A 10,916-nucleotide genomic window follows, 5' to 3' on the forward strand; every position below is an offset into this window, starting at 1 on the left:
AAACTTCGCATAACTAGGCATTTGTTCCAAAGCCTCAGCGAAAGGTATATTGATGTGAAGTTTCTTGAACACCTCCAGAAACTTCCCAAACTGTCTATCCAGCTTTTGTTGCTGCAATCTCTTAGGAAAAGGTGGTGGAGGATAGAGCTGTTTCTCCCCTGTATTAGCCTCAGGCAGAGTGTGTTCAACAGTAGTCTTCCTTGGTTCCGCCGCTTTCTCCTTTTGCTTAGATTCTTTATCTCTAACTTCAGCTTCGACTTCTTTTGCCTTTTCAGCATCAGCTACTTTTCCAGACCTTAAGGTAATAGCCTTGACTTGCTCTTTAGCTTCCTTACTGCCTGGTACTTCCGTGTCACTGGGAAGAGTGCCAGGTTGACGATTGAGCACTGCATTGGCTAATTGACCGATTTGATTTTCCAAGGTCTTGATAGAAATCGCCTGACTCTTGCACAACAGCTTAAGTTCCTCAAAATCAGCACTAGTAGGTGCAGCTGCACTTCCCTGTTGAGGATATGATTGCCTTGTAGCATACTGCTATGGTTGCTGGAATCCAGGTGGGTTAAACTATTTACTCACTCCTTGCTGATATGGTGGCTGAATAGCATTCTGATTATTCCCCCAGCTGAAATTTGGATGATTTCTGTTATTAGGATGATAGGTCGCTGGCACAGGCTGCTGTTGTCGCTGATAATTATTCACATACTGAACAGATTCGTTGACAAGAGAACACTGATCCGTAGCATGAGAACCTGCACAAAGCTCACAAACCATAGCTATTTGATTAACTCCATACGTAGCCAGAGAATAAACCTTCATTGATAGCGCTTGGAGCTGGCCTGCAATAGCGGTGGCTGCATCAACTTCCAGAATACCTGCTACCTTGCCTGACATCATCCTCTGAGTTGGGTTTTGATGCTCATTTGCAGCCATCGTCTCTATAAGATTATACGCCTCAGTATAGCTTTTAGCCCATAAGGCTCCTCCAGCTGCTGCATCGAGCATGGGCCGAGATTGGGCCCCCAAACCATTATAAAAACCAGTGATCACCATCCAATCCGGCATTCCATGATGTGGACATTTTCTCAACATTTCCTTGTAGCGTTCCCAAGCCTCGCACATAGATTCTGTAGGTTGCTGCGCAAACTGAGTAAGAGCACTCCTCATAGCAGCAGTCTTTGCCATTGGATAAAACTTCACCAGAAACTTTTGCGTAAGATCTTGCCACGTAGTGATGGACCCAGCTGGTTCAGAATGTAACCAGTCTTTAGCCTTATCCCTCAGTGAGAAAGGGAAAAGCCTCAACTTGATAGCCTCATCAGTCACGCCATTATACTTAAAAGTGCTGCAGATCTCGACAAAATTTCTTATGTGCATGTTGGGGTCTTCAGTTGCCGCTCCTCCAAAAGAAACAGAATTCTGCACCATCTGAATAGTGCCCGGCTTGATTTCAAAGGTGTTAACTTGAATAGCCGGATGAAGGATGCTTGACTGAATGTCATCAATTTTAGGCCGAGAAAAATCCATAAGAGCTGGATCAGCTTGAACAATATGATCTCCCATGTTTACTGGTTCTTTCTGCTCAGTTCCTGAATCCGAATCCTCAAAATCTAACTTCTCCGGAATATCAAGAACTTCGTCTGTCTCCTCAGCTGTATCTAAAGTCCTCTTGCGAGCACGAGAACGAGTTTGCATAAACGCTTGCTAAAGTACCTGAAACACAACCAAAAAGAGTAAGTAACTACTACGTCCTAATCACTGAGTCCTAATGACCAATGATGGTAAGTACATAAACTAAACAAATACGCCGAGTCCCCGGCAGCGGCGCCAAAAACTTGTTAGGGCGAAAACACGCACTAATATTCACGCAAGTATACGCGTTCGCAAGTAATATAGAATACTTTCTAGTTCGTTCCCTCAGAGACTCAGACTAAATTATTGTCTAATTAAACTCACTCACCAATGTATGATTACTTCTCAATGTTAAGATAATAACACTTAAAATTGTTGATTAAATATTAACTATGATTAACTACTTAATTAACCACTTAACTAACACTTCAAATTATCAATAATAAAACACTCATGAGATCACAACTTCCTTATTACTTCCTTCTATAGCCATTGTTATTACCTTTAGCATGTGACAATGATGATATTAATCGAATAACACGAAACTGATAAAAGCCAACTTTCATTGTACTAATACCATTCTACCAAGCATCCACAATTAAGATAGAAGTTGAATAGTCATCAATTATGTTGAGTTCCTATATGTCTACAGAAATTGACAACACAACGATTTAAGCACAAGTTATCCCTTTTGATTACATAGGGCAAATAAAACTGTTAGAGTTACCCACTAATCATGCACAACGTACATGAACCTATGCTAGCATGGCAAGTTCTAAATCTCAAGATCCACCGTCGCTTCACAAGAGATTAACACCCTATCTTATATGTTCGCGACGCACATAAGACGAATACGCACAACCAATACTAGATATCATGCAATCATCACACACTAAAGTATTAAACAATTAACTAAAGAATTCCATAATAAATCCGTTGCAACCCCATGATCACGATTAGGCCATAATAGAACTCATCGCCATCATGGGTTCATATGAAATCATGACAAACAAACACAAGAAAATAATAACTACACTAATTATATTAAAACAGAGTACGTCACAAGAGTAAATAAGTCAAAGCAAGAAAACTAGCATCCAACGTTACAACGAAACAAGAATCACAAGAATATATGCTTCCTCTTCGTTGTGGTGTGCTAAATCGGTCTTCTTCCTTATCTCCTTCGCTTCTTGCGTAAAACACAATCTAAAACATAATCTCCTTAATACTCTCTGTGAAAACGTCTCAAATCTACCTATATAATAGTCCCATAAAACTCAGATTACATAGAAGTTGGAAGCCACACAGAAGTAGAAGTCTAAAATAATTCAGCTTTTTCCCCGACCTTGCGCGGCCGCTCAGCATTTCTGCGCGGGCGCGCAGGCTGCTGCGCGGCCGCTCAGCATTGCTGCGCGGGCGCGCAGGACCCTACTGGAAAAATTCCAAGCTTGCTCCGTTTCTTCACCGTAATCTGCCCATTCCTTTCCTCTCGCAATGGTGAACACATGCCAAGGCTTATTCTTGATGATTCCTCCCCCGAAATGCAACTATTACCCTGAAATGCATAAACACTAGAAAAACGCATCAAATACACAAAATACTTGATTTCAAGACACCAATTTAAGTCATTTTAAGACGTTCTAAGTGGTATAAAATGCCACTTATCAATTCTCTAATTTATTAAATATGATTAATTAATTAATCACATTTATTCTACATCGTGAGTGATGCTTCTCAACATATCGCGACTATCCGGATAATATGAATTCACTGCTTAGAATACCAAGAACCTATCCGGATAATTTAATCACTTGCTTACCATTTACTATGCGTAGTTCTATGCAAATTAGAAACTCCTTTCTAATTTCATTCACTCTGGCCAGAGATTCCTGAACTAGCATAAGTGGATCAGCCTTGAACATTCGCTTCCTTCACTGGAAGGGGTAGATCCTTTATTGATCATACACTATCTTCGTGTACAAATTCCTATACCCAGAAGAGCCCTAATAATTGTACCTGGAGACTAAGAACTAAACCAAAGCATAGTTCAGTGTACACAAGATGACTATGATGACCTCAAGTCTAAGGATACTTGTACAACTATCACTATGTGAACAACTGCTGACACGTGAGTGAACTCCATCAGTTGTTCAGCTGTGCGAGTCATGTTCAGTGAACTTATTCCATAATAAGCACCTACATACTAGCTATAGTGTCACCACACAAATGTCTATGAGAACAGACATCCTTCATAACGAAGCAAGCATAGTATGTACCGATCTTTGCGGATTACTAATTACTAGTTAGTAATCCTATGATCAGGAACTATTTAAGTTTAGAGTTATCATCTTTTTAGGTCTCACTATTATGATCTCATCATAATCCATAAAAAGCTTTACTCTAAACTATGGTATATCTTATTTAAACACATAAATAGATAGAGCCCGTAATAAAAACAAAACAAGTCTTTATTAATATCAATGAAATCAAAACAGATTACATAAAAGTTATTCTTAAATCCTAATACACGATTGGACTTAGGACATATTCCTTTCAATCTCCCACTTGTACTAAAGCCAATCACTCTGGTATCTAATACCCATCTTGACGATCAAAGTGACTTTCATAAAGTAGCTTTGTGAGTGGGTCTGCTATGTTGTTATGTGTGTCAACTCTATTTCAATACAATACAAGAAATGTTATCGCGCTCCCACTAACCCTTTTGTAGACGCATGGTTCATCAACGTTTTTGATAAAATCAAACTCTTTGATTGTCTCATCAAAACGGATGTTCCATCTACGAGAAGCTTGCTTTAAACCACATATGGTTCACAGCAGCTTACACACTAGGTTTTCATTTCCCTTGGAAAGTAAACCATCTGGCTATTTGCCAGATCTCATAGTCGTAGTAAGCAGCATTCGCAAGCAAAATCCGAACTGATTATAACAGGGCTACAGGTAAAAGGCTTCATCAAAGTCAATCCATTGCCTTTGTTTGAATTCTTTTGCCACAAGCCTGGCCTTATAGGTCTCCACCTGGCCATCTGCTATAATCTATCTTTTGTATACCGTATACATAGATTCCATTCTGGATTTCATGGCAATATGCCATTTCTCTGAGTCAACACTACTCATAGCCTCATTATAGGTCACAGGGTCGTCATCATCAAATGATTGACAACTCATTGTCATTCTCAATGACAAGGCCATATTACCTCTCAGGTTGGCGAGACACTCTCCCTGACCTATGAATGGGCTGTTCCACAAAAGGTTGTTCAGTCAGAACAGGTGTTTCCACTCGATCTGTAGTAGTTTGTGCTTCTTGAACTTTATTAAGTTCAATTTTGCTCCCACTGTTTCCTTCAAGGATAAACTCCTTTTCCAAGAAGGTAGCATGTCTGGAGACAAACACCTGATGATCGATATAAAAGTAATACCTTAAAGTCTCTTTAGGATATCCCACAAAACTACATTTTACGAATCGATATTCCAGCTTATCTGGGTCAACTTTCTTGACATAAGATGGACATCCCCAAATCTTAACGTGTTTAAGACTCGGTTTCCTTTCTTTCCATATCTCATACGAAGTTTGAGGAACAGATTTTGGAAGGCACCATATTCAGTAAATATGCTGTGGTTTCCAATGCATAACCCCATAGGAATACTGGAAGATTTGCATAGCTCATCATGGACCGAACTATGTCTAACAAAGTTTGATTTCTCCTTTCAGATACCAATCTGGAGGTGTCCACAGGGAGACTATACCATTTACTTTGAGATAATCTAGAAACACTCCATTAAAGTATTCACCACCTCGATCTGATCGAAGAGTTATAATACTATGTTTGGTTGTTTCTCCACTTCATACTTATACTCTTTGAACTTTTCAAAGGCTTCAGACTTGTGTTTCATCAAACACATATCTGAATCCAGATCTATCATCTATGAAAGTAATGAAGTATGAAAATCCACCCATGGCTTGCGTAGACATTGGTCCACATACATCTGTGTGTACCATTCCTAGCAAATTTGCAGCCCTCTCTCCATGTCCACTAAATGGAGACTACAGTGCCACTATGAAGTGAGATTTTCATCATCCCTTTTTTTTTATTAGTTTGTTCAATCTGAAGTAAATTATGTCACATATATACAGACCATTATTTAAAGCACCACGTCCATAAAGAATATTATCTCAAAGAATAGAACATTCATTATTCTCAATAATAAATGAAAAATCCAGCCAAGTCTAACTTGGGAATAATATTCCTCACAATCGAGGGAACATAATAACAATTATTTAAAATAATAGTCTTGCCCGTAGGCTTATGTAAATGAAATGATTCTACATCTTCAGCAGCAACTCTTGCTTCATTTCCATCAGTAGAATCACCTCCTCTTCCTCAAGAGTCCTACTTCTCCTTGGTCCCTGCAACAATTGCAGATATGAGAACCACAGGCGGTATCTAATACCCAAGTAGAAATAACATATTCACTTCTATCATGAACATACTTAAATCAGAAGCGGTAGTCTCACTACCCTTCTTCTTTAATTCTGCAAGGTAAACCTTGCAGTTCCTCTTCCAGTGCCCCACCTTATTACAGTGAAAGCAAACAACTTTGCTCTTGGGGTCTTCAGCTTTTGGTGGAACCGGCATTTTCTCACCTACTTTCTTCTTCTTGGAAGAGTTCCTCTTCCTTTTCTTAGGATTGAAACCTTCACCAATTAGAAGAACAGAACTCTTCTTAGGGGGAAAATTCAATTCTGTAGTCTTCAACATGTTGTGGAGTTCAGGCAGGCTGACATCCAACTTATTCATGTGAAAGTTCATAACAAACTGCGAGAATGAACTTGGAAGCGATTGCAAGACCAAGTCTTGGCTGAGCTCCCCATCCATGGCAAAACCAAGTTGTCCAAGACGTTCAATCAAATTGATCATCTTAAGTACATGGTCATTCATAGATGCTCCCTCAGACATCCTACAACGGAATAGCTCCTTCGATATCTCATATCGAGCTGTCCTCCCCGCCACATCATACAACTCTTGTAGATGCATGAGGATAGTGTGAGCATCCATATGCTCATTTTGCTTCTGTAGCTCAATGTTCATGGAAGCTAGCATGATGCATTGAGCAACATTTGCATCATCTATCCACTTACGATACACAACATGTTCATCATTATGTGCATCACTAGCAGGTTCAGTAGGCTTAGGTGAGTCAATCACGTATTCCAGCTTCTCAATCCTGAGAACAATTCTCAAGTTTCGAAGCCAGTCAGCATAATTAGGACCAGTCAATTTATGAGCATCCAGTATGCTCCTAAGTGATAGTGCAGAAGACATAATGTATATTTTAAACCTATAAATGATAAACACATAACAACACTTAGCAAATATTCGATTTCATTTTAAAACACTATATGAATCGGGTCTTTATTCATAAGTGGCTCCCACTAGTTTTCCTAATTTATTCAACCCCCTACGTGAAAAATTAAGTATTCATAATGCTAGTGGGAATAGGGATCCTACATTCCATTACACGACCCTGGCTATAGCACGAACCGCCATGTAATGTTCAATAGGCAGACAACTCTTGTCAATTACATCTCATGTTATTCCCTAATCAAACTTTAGCCTCTTGAATAATTGAGTCTCGGCTGTAGCACGACAAACTCAATATTCTAAGTCAAGTCTAACCCAACATTCTGTACAGTTGAATCAGTCCCCAAAGGCCCACGGCTGTAGCACGTACCGACCTTTAGATTCTTATTCAATGTACATATCTCTATGTAATAGACAAGTATTTCTTATTTCGAAATCAAAGCCTTCGGCTGTAGCACGAACCGACAATGATTCAAAAATAAGAACTACTTTTCTATCATGTTGGAAGGCTTCTTATTCAATCACTTGCTTACCATTTACTATGCGTAGTTCTATGCAAATTAGAAACTCCTTTCTAATTTCATTCACTCTGGCCAGAGATTCCTGAACTAGCATAAGTGGATCAGCCTTGAACATTCGCTTCCTTCACTGGAAGGGGTAGATCCTTTATTGATCATACACTATCTTCGTGTACAAATTCCTATACCCAGAAGAGCCCTAATAATTGTCCCTGGAGACTAAGAACTAAACCAAAGCATAGTTCAGTGTACACAAGATGACTATGATGACCTCAAGTCTAAGGATACTTGTACAACTATCACTATGTGAACAACTGCTGACACGTGAGTGAACTCCATCAGTTGTTCAGCTGTGCGAGTCATGTTCATAACGAAGCAAGCATAGTATGTACCGATCTTTGCGGATTACTAATTACCAGTTAGTAATCCTATGATCAGGAACTATTTAAGTTTAGAGTTATCATCTTTTTAGGTCTCACTATTATGATCTCATCATAATCCATAAAAAGCTTTACTCTAAACTATGGTATATCTTATTTAAACACTTAAATAGATAGAGCCTGTAATAAAAACAAAACAAGTCTTTATTAATATCAATGAAATCAAAACAGATTACATAAAAGTTATTCCTAAATCCTAATACACGATTGGACTTAGGACATATTCCTTTCATGTTCCACATAGGACTAATCTGGCTGAAGCTCAATCGATTTGTATTCTATGACTTAATTCGAATCAGGAATATAGGGCTTCAACATGGACACGTGGAACACATTATGGATGTGCTGCAACTGCGGCGGCAACGCTATCTCGTAGGCAACTTTCCCTATTTTCTTCAAAACTTCAAATGGTCATATAAATATGGGGCTGAACTTACCTTTTTGACCAAATCGCACTAATCCTTTCCACGGTGATACTTTTAGCAATACCAATGATCCTACTTTGAAATTCATATCTTTTTAATGTAAATCTGCATTCTTTCTCTGTCTATCCTGGGCTGCTTCTAACCTTTTCCGGATCAATGCCACTGCATCTTTAGTCTGCTGAACCAGTTCAAGACCTAACACTTTCTTTTCTCCTATTTCATCTCAATACAATGGTTATCTACACTTACGTCCATATAAAGCTTCGTAGGGCGGCATTCCAATGCTGGCATGATAGCTGTTGTTGTATTAAAACTCAATCAAAGGTAAGTGTTCATCCCAATTTCACTTAAAATCCAAAGCACAAACTCTTAACATATCATCTATGGTCTGGATTGTTCTCTCACTTTGACAGTCCATCTGAGGATGATAGGCGCTACTCATATTCAGCTTGGTTCCTAGACATTCTTGGAACTTGGTCGAAAACCTTGAATTGAACCTCGGGTCTCGATCTAATATAATATATACAGGAAGTCCATGCTTGGTCACTATTTCATCCAAATACAACTAAACTAGCCTTTCCAAAGAATACCTTTCTTTGATCAGAAGGAAATGCACTGACGTTGTCAATCTATCAATGATTACCCAGATAGCATCGTGATTAGCTCTCTTATTTGGCAATCCCACCACAAAATCCATTGCAATCTCTTCCCACTTTTATTGGGGAATCTCCAAAAGTTGTAACAATCCGCTTGGTCATTGATGTTCTGCTTTTACCATCAGGCACACGTGACATTTTCTAACCTATTTTACAATATCCTTCTTCATTCCTGGCCACCAGAAGTTTTTCTTCAAGTCTTGGTATATCTTAGTGCTACCAGGGTGGATAGAAAACCTAGAGTTGTGCGCTTCGTGTAACACTTCATTCTTCAATTCCGTCACATTGGGAATCCAATATCTACAAGAGAATCTAAATATACTTTGATTATCCTTTTCGGTACATAATTCTTCTCCTGACAAAGTGTCCAATTCTCGTTCCATAACTCCCTCTTGACATCTTTTAATCTTTTCCATCAATGTTGGTTGAAAGGTGATTTCGTACAGCTGCACCTTACTTTCACTTGGTACTCGAACTTCCATCTCCATCTTTTTCAAGTCTCGTGTTAACTCTTCTGCAATCTGAAGCATATTCAGCGTCTCTTTTCTTCTCAAGGCATCAGCCACCACATTGGCTTTGCCTGGGTGATAATTAATTGAACAATCGTAGTCCTTGATCAAATCCAACCACCTTCTATGTCTCATGTTCAGGTCCTTCTGAGTGAATATATACTTCAGCCTCTTATGATCCATGTAGATATCACACTTTTCTCCATACAGGTAATGTCTCCACAATTTTAAAGCAAAAACTATAGCTGCCAACTCAAGATCATAGACTGGATACTTCTGCTCGTGATGATTTAGTTGTCCGGAGGCATAGGCGATGACTTTGTCGTATTGCATCAGCACAAAACCTAAACCTTTTAGAGAAGCATCGCTATAAATCACAAAGTTTCCCCTCTCATCTGGCAATGCTAGTAATGGGGTTGACACTAATCTCTTTTTTAATTCCTGGAAGCTTTCGTCACACTTCTCCGTCCAAATGAATTTTTCGTTCTTTCGGATTAGCTTGGTTAACGGAGACGCAATCTTAGAGAAATCCTTTACAAATCTTTGGTAATATCTTGCTAGTCTAAGAAAACTTCTTATTTCTGTCGGAGTCTTTGGTTGCTCCCATTTGGATACGGCTTCAATAATAACAGGGTCTACCTTGATACCTTCTTTTTTTACCACATGTTCAAGAAACTGTACTTTTGACAACCAAAACTCACACTTGGAAAACTTCACATACAGTTGCTTTTCTCTTAACCTTTGAAGGATAATCCTTAGATGCGTTGCGTGAGCTTCTGGAGTTACGTTTCACAAATCATTTTCACTCAAGATAGGTTTCTTTTGAAGTTACTTTTCCCCAAAACAAGTTTGATAACAATTATTTATAACTACAGGGGATACGTAACTTAAAACGTTTCTGTTCCTTTACGGAATTAAAATAACAGTCTATTCATACGTACTGAACCATAAAAGAATGGCCAGGGTACTTGCCTTGCAATGCTTTACGAAAACCCTAGGTAGCTTTCACGCTGACTTTATTCCTTGCGAGACTCAACCGGGTTCTACAGTAACCAAATACCCTAATTAGTTATATCGATATGCTTGAAATCCTCGAATCCTAATAACCCAATTCGATAACCCGACTCGTATAATAATTATGCACATAATCACGTAATCTGTATTCATACAAGGGTAAAATGTTTTGTATTATAAAGTACGTTTCTTGTATTTAAAATAAATTTTTAGAAAATTTTGGCATCAACTTTTCTCTTAATAAGCATACCCGTTGATCACAATCGACGTCAATATTCACAACAATCCACAATCCATATCGCAAAACAATTTCCACAATTTCACAATTATTAACGTAGAGGACC

At 38.7% G+C, this 10,916-nt stretch overlaps 1 non-coding gene across 1 annotated transcript; it reads left to right on the top strand.

Moving 5' to 3' along the window:
- Positions 1-1,060: 1,060 nt before the first annotated feature.
- On the top strand, positions 1,061-1,167 carry LOC141702867 (small nucleolar RNA R71). Its single transcript, XR_012567280.1, has one exon. It is a non-coding gene; the product is annotated as a small nucleolar RNA R71 (small nucleolar RNA).
- The last annotated feature ends 9,749 nt before the right edge of the window (positions 1,168-10,916 follow it).

The sequence above is a fragment of the Apium graveolens genome, unplaced genomic scaffold (genome assembly GCF_009905375.1).
Source record: "Apium graveolens cultivar Ventura unplaced genomic scaffold, ASM990537v1 ctg5817, whole genome shotgun sequence".
NCBI classification, from domain to species: Eukaryota; Viridiplantae; Streptophyta; class Magnoliopsida; order Apiales; family Apiaceae; genus Apium; species Apium graveolens.